The sequence below is a fragment of the Lathyrus oleraceus genome, chromosome 6 (genome assembly GCF_024323335.1).
Source record: "Lathyrus oleraceus cultivar Zhongwan6 chromosome 6, CAAS_Psat_ZW6_1.0, whole genome shotgun sequence".
NCBI lineage: Eukaryota > Viridiplantae > Streptophyta > Magnoliopsida > Fabales > Fabaceae > Lathyrus > Lathyrus oleraceus.
In genome coordinates this window covers 472,710,319-472,722,860 of record NC_066584.1, presented here as the reverse complement: position 1 = coordinate 472,722,860, position 12,542 = coordinate 472,710,319, and positions in this window count along the sequence as shown.

Genomic DNA, 12,542 nt, shown 5'->3' with positions numbered 1-12,542 from the left:
ATCACCATAGAATCCGGGTCCCCCATAAGGAACCAAGCCTCTCAACAAGCCCGGAGTCAACAACATCATTGGAACTCATGTCCGTTCATCACTAGGCATCGGCCTTTCATGAATGCATGCACACCAAACATGCATCATAATCAACATCGCAACAACAACATCACATGATCATGTTATCTTTATCATTAATAGCATGACATACAACTCAACAAAACAACAACAACATTACATCTTAACACATGGATTCATCACAATCAACCACAATAGGCCAATTCACAATTTCAACATAAAAATTAGTCATTTTTCAATACTGGAACAGTGTTAACCGGTTAACACCATGCGTTAACCGGTTAACGCAGGACAACAATACCTCCCCAGGCAAAACGCAACAGTGTTAACCGGTTAACGCTATAGGTTAACCGGTTAACGCAGACAAAACTCAACATATTCACAAATTGTAACAGTGTTAACCGGTTAACACCATGGGTTAACCGGTTAACGCAGACGAAACAGCAGTTCCTGCGCTAACACAAGGCAGAATGCAGAGTTTCCGCATTTTTTCCGCCGTTGGAGGACTTCCGGACCTCCGATTCTAAATCTGTAAAAGCTATACGCTCAGAATTTCACAATACTCTCAACTACGGATTCAATTTCAGCTTAATTCAACTTATTCATCATAACCTTAAACGACGATAAACCCCAACTTTCCCAATCTCCCTAAATCCCCAAAGTCCATCAACAATCCTACATAAATCATGAAAATGCTCGCATATTATTGTTTAATAAGGTTCAGACCCCTTACCTGAGATAATTCGGCAACTCAACTCTTCAGCTTTTCCACTCTTCCGCCTTTGCTCTACCGCTTCTCCCTTCTCTGCAACTTCTCAACTTCCACGTAAAACTCTTCTGTTCCCAAAAATGAGACTATTTTTCTTATTTCCCACTTATATATTTTCCAAAATAATAATAATAATAATAAATCCAATAATCCAATTTATTTAATTAATTAATAAAATAATATTATCAACTTAATCAAATAATTCTTTTACTTTATTTGGGGTGTTACAACTCTCTCCCACTTTAGAAGTTTTCGTCCTCGAAAACATACCTCAAGCAAATAGAGTCGGATACGACTCCTTCATCTGATCTTCGCGCTCCCAAGTCAAGCTCTCACCAGCTGGACCTCCCCAAACAACTTTCACTAGAGCAATCTTCTTACCTCTCAGGGTCTTCTCTTCTCGGTCATCTATCCGAATTGGCAACACCTCAACGGTCAAATTATCCCTCACCTGGATATCATCCAACTGAACAACATGCGAAGGATCTGCAATATATTTTCTCAACTGAGATACATGAAACACATCATGCAGATTAGAAAGCGACGGCGGTAAAGCTATCCGATACGCCACTTCCCCAACTCTCTTCAAAATCTGATACGGACCCACAAACCTCGGAGTAAGCTTTTTAGACTTTAAAGCTCTACCCACACCTGTCGTCGGAGTAACTCTCAAGAACACATGATCTCCCTCTTGGAATTCAAGTGCCTTTCTCCTATTATCATGATAACTCTTCTGACGACTCTGAGAAATCTTCATTTTCTCCTGAATCATCTTAACCTTTTCAGTCGTCTGCTGCACAATCTCAGGTCCGAGTACAACACTCTCACCTGACTCATACCAACACAATGGAGTTCTACACCTCCTACCATACAATGCTTCATATGGAGCCATACCGATACTAGCATGAAAACTATTATTATAAGTAAACTCCACTAACGGCAAATAATTATCCCAAGAACCACTCTGCTCCAATACACAAGCTCTCAACAAATCCTCCAAGGATTGGATAGTTCTTTCAGTCTGACCATCCGTCTGAGGATGATAAGCTGAACTCAACCTCAACTTAGTCCCCAACGCTTTCTGCAAACTTTCCCAAAATCTAGAAGTAAATCTGGGATCTCTATCAGACACAATACTGGATGGAATACCATGCAGCCTCACTATCTCCTCAATATACAACTCTGCCAACTTCTCTAAAGAGTGATTAATCTTCATCGGCAAGAAATGCGCCGACTTAGTCAATCGATCCACAATCACCCAAATAGAATCATTACCTTTCACCGTCCTCGGCAATCCCGTCACAAAATCCATGGAAATGCTATCCCACTTCCATTCAGGAATCTTCAAAGGTTGCATCATACCTGCCGGTCTCTGATGTTCAGTCTTTGACTTCTGACAAGTCAAACAGGCATACACAAACTTAGCAACATCTCTTTTCATACCAGCCCACCAAAACAACTTCTTCAAATCTTGATACCTTTTTGTTGCACCTGGATGGATACTCAATCCACTCCTATGGCCCTCTTCAAGAATATTCCTTCTCAATTCAGACACCTCAGGAACACAAACTCTACCTTTAAATCGCAGGATGCCATTCTCATCAATCTCAAAATTACCACCATTACCCTGGTTAACCATAGTAATATGATCAACTAGAGCGACATCAACTTGTTGACCATTCCGAATATCTTCCAGAATTCCACTAGTCAACTTCAGCATACCCAACTTTACACTATCAGCGGAAACTTCACAACCCAAACTCATATCACGGAACTGTTCAATTAACTCAAGCTCCCGAACCATCATCATAGACATATGTAGAGACTTTCTACTCAGCGCATCTGCAACTACATTAGCCTTACCGGGATGATAACTCAATTCAAAGTCAAAATCCTTCAGTAATTCTAACCACCTTCTCTGCCTCATATTTAACTCTTTCTGATCAAACAGATACTTCAGACTCTTGTGATCACTGAACACTTCGAATCTGGAACCATACAGATAATGCCTCCACATTTTCAACACAAATACAACAGCCGCAAGTTCTAGATCATGCGTAGGATAATTCCTCTCATGAACTCTCAACTGTCTAGAAGCATAAGCTACAACTTTACCATTCTGCATCAAAACACCACCAAGACCCATCAAAGAAGCATCACAATAAACAACAAAGGACTCACCAGGACTAGGCAAGATCAACACTGGAGCACTGGTCAACCGCCTCTTCAGCTCAACAAAACTCGCTTCACAAGCTGCATCCCATACATACACTTGACCCTTCTTAGTCAACTGCGTCAACGGCAATGCCAACTTAGAGAAGCCCTCAATAAATCTGCGATAATAACCAGCTAACCCCAGAAAACTGCGTATCTCAGTAGCAGACTTCGGAGTCTCCCACTGTAATACAGCATCCACTTTAGCAGGATCAACGGAAATTCCACCACTCGAAATCACATGGCCAAGGAAACTCACTTCCTTCAACCAGAACTCACATTTAGATAATTTTGCATATAATTTCCTTTCTCTTAACACCTGTAAAACAATTCTCAGATGTCCTGCATGCTCTTCTTCCGTCTTAGAATATATCAATATATCATCTATGAACACCACCACAAAATCATCAAGGTACGGATGAAATATACGATCCATATATTCCATAAACACACCTGGAGCATTAGACACACCGAACGGCATCACAGTGTATTCATAATGACCATACCTCGTACGGAAAGCAGTCTTCGCAATATCATCTGACTTCACTCGGATCTGATGATAACCCGACCGCAAATCAATCTTACTGAAAACATGAGCTCCAATCAACTGGTCCATCAAATCATCAATCCTCGGCAATGGATACCGATTCTTGATAGTCACCTTATTCAACTGCCGATAATCGACACACAACCTCATCGTACCTTCTTTCTTCTTCACTAACAATACTGGTGCACCCCAAGGAGAAACACTTGGACGCACAAACTTCTTCTCAAGCAATTCTTCAAGTTGCTTCTTCAATTCAACTAATTCAGTTGCCGACATTCTATAAGGAGGCATCGACACTGGACTCGTACCTGGTACTAAGTCAATGGCAAATTCAACTTCACGTTCTGGAGGTAAATCACTTACATCCTCCGGAAACACATCCTGAAATTCACAGACAACAGGCAAATCTACACTCACCACTTTCTTATCCGCTTGCAGAGACGCAAATAAAGCGAATATCTGGGCTTCATCTTTCACAAAATCCCCCACCTGCCTAGCAGATAGAAATCTTGCCTCATCATTCTCACCAACTTCAGAAAACTGCACCGTCTTTCTATAGCAGTTGATAGACACGCCATAGAATTCTAGCCAATTCATTCCCAGAATAATATCAATTTGGTGCAAGGGTAAGCACACCAAATCAACCACGAACTCTCTCTCAAAGATCGTCAACTGACAACCTCGACAGACAACAGAAGTCTCCACAGAACCATTAGCAGGAGTATCTATCACCATACTTCCGCCTAGGGACGACATAATCACACCAATCCTAGTCGCACACTCATACGAAATAAACGAATGAGTAGCACCAGTGTCAACAATAGCAAGCAATTCAACATTATTAATCAAGCAAGTACCTTTAATCAGATTATCTTCTTTAGGAGCTTCAGCCCCACTCAGAGCAAACACCCTACCAGTAGTATGAGCTGCAGTAGCCGCCTTCTTCGGTTTCGAGCACTGCGAACTGATATGACCTTTCTCGCCACAATTAAAACATGTCGGACCAGCATCCTTACATTCAGTAACTCTATGACCAGTCTGACCGCATCGGAAACACCTCAGCACTTTCTTGGTACAGCTATCAGCACGGTGGCCTGGTTCGCCACACTTGAAACATTTACCAGCTATGGAAGATCCTCCCCCACTTGGCTTCTTCTCATCTACTACTTTCTGCTTACCTTTACCATTCGGAGATGCATAAGGACCACCACGATCCTTATTCTTCTTCTCACTAAGACTTTTGTAATGAGCAGTCCTAGCCTTGCTATCTTCCTCGAATATCCTGCACTTATTAACCAGTGTAGGAAACCTACGAATCTCCTGGTAACCAATGCCTTGTTTGATCTCGGGACGCAACCCGTTCTCAAACTTGACACACTTGGATCCCTCAGCATCAGCATTATTATAGTGAGGACAATACTGCACCAGCTCTTCAAACTTCGAAGCGTAGTCAGCAACAGACATGTTACCCTGCTTCAGTTCTAGAAATTCCATCTCCTTCTTACAGCGCACATCAGCAGGAAAATATTTCTCCAGAAAGGCCGTCTTGAACCTTTCCCAAGTCATCTCAGCACCTGGTACTTCAATTCTCTGGCGAGTGTTATCCCACCAGTTTTCAGCCTCTTCAGATAACATATGCGTACCAAACTGCACCTTCTGTGCTTTAGTACACGTCATCACCCGGAAAATCTTCTCAATCTCCTTCAGCCAAATCTGAGCACCATCCGGATCATAGCGCCCTTTGAATGTAGGGGGGTTATTCTTCAGAAACCTTCCCAAATTCTTAAACTCGTCGACCGGCGGATTCTACTGCGCCTGCATAGCCTGCGCCATAGCAGCCAAAGCCTCAGCAATCGCACGGTCATTTTCCCCAGCCATACTCTGCACAACACAACCACAACCGTTAAATATCGACAGTGTCATTTCCACTAATCGACCAACAGGGAAAACATCACATTATGACTCGACTGGACTGACCAGGCTCTGATACCACTAATGTAACACCCTTCTACCCAAACGACATATTTATATATATTATCAGAGTACAACATGTAGAAGAGTTTACATTTCATACAACATGTTATTTCTCGCATCACAACATAAAATATATTCTTTATTTGATTTAAAACTTCGCAGCGGACAACAACATAATTATTATAATAATGTGTCAACATGATCTCCACAAAGCATCTCAACAATTATCCATCATAAACAACCTAAAAAAAATGTAATTATCTATCGAATCCCATAACCCCGGTGTCACATGACCAGAGCATTTGACTCGACTCCGTAGAATAACTCTACACTTATTCTTCAAACCTCAACAATAGCTACTCCGCTGTATCTGCACATTGCTCATCATAGATGAACATAAACACATGCAGAAGGGGTGAGAATTACATTATTAAATAACAATATAACGACAGAAATATAAACATAAATATATTTCACATATGCCAACACAGCTCATCATAATCATCATAATCAACATACTCATGAACATCAACAAAACAACATATCAAATACAATGCACACACCCATGCATGACTCAACACGACTCGGTATACCCATTTTGTGACCACTACAGGATCACCACTCCCAGATTCATCACCATAGAATCCGGGTCCCCCATAAGGAACCAAGCCTCTCAACAAGCCCGGAGTCAACAACATCATTGGAACTCATGTCCGTTCATCACTAGGCATCGGCCTTTCATGAATGCATGCACACCAAACATGCATCATAATCAACATCGCAACAACAACATCACATGATCATGTTATCTTTATCATTAATAGCATGACATACAACTCAACAAAACAACAACAACATTACATCTTAACACATGGATTCATCACAATCAACCACAATAGGCCAATTCACAATTTCAACATAAAAATTAGTCATTTTTCAATACTGGAACAGTGTTAACCGGTTAACACCATGCGTTAACCGGTTAACGCAGGACAACAATACCTCCCCAGGCAAAACGCAACAGTGTTAACCGGTTAACGCTATAGGTTAACCGGTTAACGCAGGCAAAACTCAACATATTCACAAATTGTAACAGTGTTAACCGGTTAACACCATGGGTTAACCGGTTAACGCAGACGAAACAGCAGTTCCTGCGCTAACACAAGGCAGAATGCAGAGTTTCCGCATTTTTTCCGCCGTTGGAGGACTTCCGGACCTCCGATTCTAAATCTGTAAAAGCTATACGCTCAGAATTTCACAATACTCTCAACTACGGATTCAATTTCAGCTTAATTCAACTTATTCATCATAACCTTAAACGACGATAAACCCCAACTTTCCCAATCTCCCTAAATCCCCAAAGTCCATCAACAATCCTACATAAATCATGAAAATGCTCGCATATTATTGTTTAATAAGGTTCAGACCCCTTACCTGAGATAATTCGGCAACTCAACTCTTCAGCTTTTCCACTCTTCCGCCTTTGCTCTACCGCTTCTCCCTTCTCTGCAGCTTCTCAACTTCCACGTAAAACTCTTCTGTTCCCAAAAATGAGACTATTTTTCTTATTTCCCACTTATATATTTTCCAAAATAATAATAATAATAATAAATCCAATAATCCAATTTATTTAATTAATTAATAAAATAATATTATCAACTTAATCAAATAATTCTTTTACTTTATTTGGGGTGTTACATGTGTCGTTTCCCCAGTCCGAACTACTTCGACTCTGATGTCTATGCCTGATAGACTAAGTAGGCCCAGGAGGCGGTATCCTGCCGAGTCAGTTTCCGTCTTGTTTGTTTCCTGTGTCTCTTTCAGCCAGTATCTATGTGTGTGTGAGCAGTGTTTTAGCAACCATTTCCCTTCCTATTGTGCGTGGATCCCGTCGAGTACGACTGATGCGTAGGGGTGCTAATACCTTCCCTTCGCATAACCGACTCCCGATCCCATTCTCTTTGGTCGCGAGACCATGTTTTTTCCAGGTTTACTCTGAGCGTTTCCTTTCCCTCTTTTGGGATAAATAACGCACGGTGGCGGCTCTGTTGTTCTTGTTTCCCGCCGGTTTTTCGCGTAATGCGACACCCACATAACAGGACAGGTCTTCCAGACTACTTGAAGTCAAAGAGTTATACCTCACTGGTTAAGAAACCAAGCAAAAGCAAGTTCAAATTGAACTTAAAGCAACTAATGTACCTGTGGAAACATCAGACAAATCAGTACAACTATACAGACAAACAGACAATCATGAATATCAAACAGTCAAACCCAATGAGCAAAGGCATAAGCCAACAAGTCAAACTCAAATGAGTTAACAACCCTACAAAACACACAAGGTTAGTAGTCAAAAGTAAACATCAAATTCTCAAGTGATAGAGCACCAACAACTATGGAACTTGAATGCTCCACCTGAAATCAAAGCTCAAACATAAGCAACCAACCACTAGGTCAAGGCCTAGGGTCAAAGATGGAGAAAAAATTTAAAACAGAAGCTGAAAATTAACATGAATCAACTTCATTCAATCAAGAACACAATCCAAAAGGTCTCACATCCATATCAATTACCAAATCCATTTCATGAACCAAACATGGCAAGGTATGCAAATTGTGACCACATTGTGACATCAGAATGAACAAATGCACATTAAATAAAAAATGATTCAAATAACCTTGGAAAAATTCATGAGTATACAGGACATACAACATGATCATCACACAAAAAATTAGAGGCATTGGACATCATTAGGCATGGCAATCACATAGCATAAGTCAAGGCAAGCACAACAAGCACATATGTGACACAAATTGTCACACCAACTTAGCATAGGCATAAAACAGAAATGGTAATTGGTAAAAACCTCAAACCAAAGCCAAAGCAACCTTCAACATGTCTAGAAATAGTGTGCAAAGTTTCACAAGCATAGGATAAGGAACAAGCATTTCACAAACAAATGAAGTTCAAGGCAAACCAAAAGCTCAAATATGACCATCCAGAAGGAAAAATCTCAATTAAATCAGAAATGATCCCAAAAATTCCAACAAAAATCATGAGCAATCACAACATTCATATCAAGCATCATACAAAAAATCAGAACAATTGGAATTCATTTGGCAAGGCAAACACATCACATAAGTTGAACATCACAAGGTGTGACACAAATTGTCACACCAACTTAGGAAAATCATAAAACAAAAATGACAATTGATAAAAATGAAAACTCAACACCAAAATGTTCAGCAATATGTCTACTTATAGCATGCATAATTTCATGAGCATTGGACAAGAATCAAGCATTTCACAAATGATATGGCAAGGCAAGGTCAAATGAGACACATGATCAAAAACCCTAGGGCAAAACAAAATCCAGCCAAGCACAATTTATGAATTAATCATAAAAAAAAACTAGACAAGAAATGTGACACAATGCAAAAAACCACATATTTTTTGGAGCAATTTTCTATTTGTTGTGAATTTTTAAAGTTGAAGAAAAAATGAAAAATACATGTGAAGCAAGTATGGAAAGGCATGGAGGGAAAGAGCAAAAACAGCATGGCATTTGAAAAAGTTACACAGCCAGGATTCAAACTCAGTGACAATTTGAATCACCAAGCGCGCGAAAGCCAAAACGCCACCGTTTCAACCTTCAAACCCTAACGCGCGCTTAAAGCCTATTTGAAAATCCGCAGGAAATAGCGATGAACTCGCATCAAAATCCGTAGGAAGCGCTATGCGTTCCGCAGGAAAAGGCGTAGGTAAACTGGAAACGCATGCATCATGAAGAACACGACGAATGTTCTTCATCCAATTTTCCAGAAATTCTCAAACGTTCCAGAAATCAAAAACATGCATATTAATCAACTCATCACTCATCATACAACAAGAATCAATCATCATTTCATGAAAAAACACACACACATGCATGGATCGAAGGATTTAAAGTTCATCATCCAAACTTGAATCACATAGAACTTCATGGATATAACACCAAATCGCTCGATTCAAAGTGCAGATTCATCACCATTAATAGATCTACAAGAATATAACAACAATTTGGAGAATTAAGGAAGTCGAAAAAGTGACCTCTTGATGAGCAGCACTTGGATTCACGTGTTTCAAAGCTTTGCAGTGCTTCAATCTTCTTCCAACGTGCTTTAAGAGGCATATGATGATGAATTGGAAGCTCAAATGTTCTTGAATCAAGCTGAATCCTCAACTGCCATGGAAGCTTCAAGAGATGAACATGAACTTGTATGCAATGAATTCCTCTGTTTCCACGTCCAAAGATGCTCAATTATAGCTCAGGATGATGAATCAACCAAGGAAAAATGATTGTGATTGAAGAAATTTGGAGAAAAAAGTGAGAGAGAATTTTGAGATTTTGAGAATTCTAGATCTAGAATTGTTCATCCTGTTGAATTATGTTATGATTAAGCATTTATAGTCCATGCTAAACATGATTAGGAAAGGATTAGGGCAAATGCAAATAAGTTTAATCACTTTGTGGTGTAAATGCAAAAAATGGATTTTCTACTTCATGCACATTCATGCACGTGAACAGTGCACATGCAAGGCAAAAATCCACTTAAAATGTGTTCATGCAATGTTTAGAAGTGATTTGGTATGCCCATGTTACACCAAAATGAATTTGTGAAATTTTCCACCAAAATCTTTATGATTGAACCAATGCCATGCAAATGAGATTTCATGCCAAATGATTGTATGCTTGGAAAATACATGTTATAAGGATCAATGTGCAAAAAGAGCCACTTAAATTGGAGTTTTGGTTGAGAAGTTATGCTCCTTTGAAGTTCCATGTTCACTTTGTCAAGATTGATGCATATCTCCTTAACCACACATGAGAAATTGATGATCTTGGACTTTTTGGAAATGGGAGAGAAAGATCTACAACTTTCATGTTCAACAAAATTTCGTTTGAAGCTTTCTTGATGATGTAATCTTGAGTTGAAAACCTTTCCTTTTTTGGCAATTTCAAATTATAGGTCACTTACTATTTTTGGAAAGTTTTGATCAGACTTTATTTTCTTCAATGTTGATGTTTGAAATGTCAAATGAGACTTGTTTGAACATGAATGAAGTATTTCTAATCACTTCCCACCTCCAAATCCAACAGTTGACTTGTGGTTGACTTTTGCAGTTGATAGATGACTTGGCCATGCACTGATGATTTTGAGCCTCAACCTCTTGATGAAATGGCTCCAAGATGACACCCTAGCTTATAAAAGCTCAACAAAATCATATGATGATCTCCAACTCAATAAAGACCTCATCTCCTTGAAGAACCCTGATTGGTATAATGCAACTGATTAGGGTTGACCAGAGGTCAAAACCCTAATCTCAAGGAACATGATCAGAAACAATGAACCATGATGATGATGTATCATTCCAACCAAGATAATGATCAATCTCCTTGAGGAACCAAGAACCCTAATTGATGCACAAACCCTCAGATGGCTAGTGATCAATTTATGAGACCTTTAGGCTTGCATCCCTTAACCTCTCCATCTTCTGAGAAAGACCTAGGAGGATGATTTGCTTATTGTTTCCACATGATATGCAAAGATGTAATGCCTAATGTCCTAAAAGATGAAATGCAATATGCTAAGCTAGTCCCAAGAGAGGAGGGCAAATTTTGAGGTGTTACACTCGGGAGCTAAGAAGGAGGCTTGGAGTGTGTGAACTATCACATGTTAACTAGCTGCAAATGCAGTCTAGTTGAAGGGAGGGAATGATAAGTCTTTAGTCAAATAAGAGTCCTAGTTTTTAGGATAGTTTGTTGAATTGATTTAGTCAAGTTTGTTTCCTTATTTCTAACTAGAAGTGAGTTGTAGTTTCATTTTGTTCCATATTTACTTTACATCATTTCACAAGGAATAAACAAGTCATTCCCAGTACTGTTAGTTGTTTTCTATTGAATTCTTATTGCATCTAACATTTTCCTTGTTGAGTTGGAGTTCTCCTTATCATATTTTAAGGTTATTAAATGTGTGTGGATGTTGGAATACTCAATTCATGTGTTATGATTATTTACAATATATATTTGTATTATTTTCATTATTTTTAAAAGTATAATGTTATTTTTTCATATAGATTTACGAGTGAAATAATCATTCTATGATATTTTCAAGATGCATTTTTATATTTTGGTATTTGATAAAACTAATCAAAAATGTTTATTTTAAAATGCTATTACAATTAAAATGTTTATCATTACTTTTTATATAAAGCGTTCTAAATTAATTAATTGAAAAATCAATGACAGTATCTATTGTTTAAAAAACGCTCTTCTTTTCATAGCTACTATAGATGTCTAAAAGTGTCATCATTTTACTTAAACGTTTAAGAGTATTAATTTCAAGAGCTTTTTAAAACAAATATAGAGTTTAAAACACTTCAAGACAAATATGTAAGGTCTGTTTAATAGTATCAAAATATGTATTTAAAAATTGTATAAATTGCTTTTTTAATAACAAATAAAATAAACTTAAATTATTTTTATATATGTCATAAATTATTTTAATATATTATTTTGGAAATTTATAAAAAAAACCTTGATTGTATATATTTCTAAGTACTGGGACTCCTAAAAAGTTTATTAATAACAAACTAAGCTATTTTAATAATTTCTACTAAACAGTGTCACAATTTATGGAAGATAAGATTGATGTTAAAATTAAGTAGAGATAAGATTCACCTTATCAAAGATAATTTCGGTTGAAGATTTTTTTTAAAAATAATCATATTTTTTAAATTAATTTTTAAAATAATTAATATTTCAAAAAAATTATTGGAATAACCACATTTTAAAACAGATGCGCCAGATTAACTGGTGCATCCATTTAAAAGGAAGAGGAAGCGTCACTGGTGTTGGCGTATGCTTTCAAAGTATTGTATGGAGGCACCAACAACCATGGCGCTCATGCATGTGCCTTGGTGTATGCGCCAAT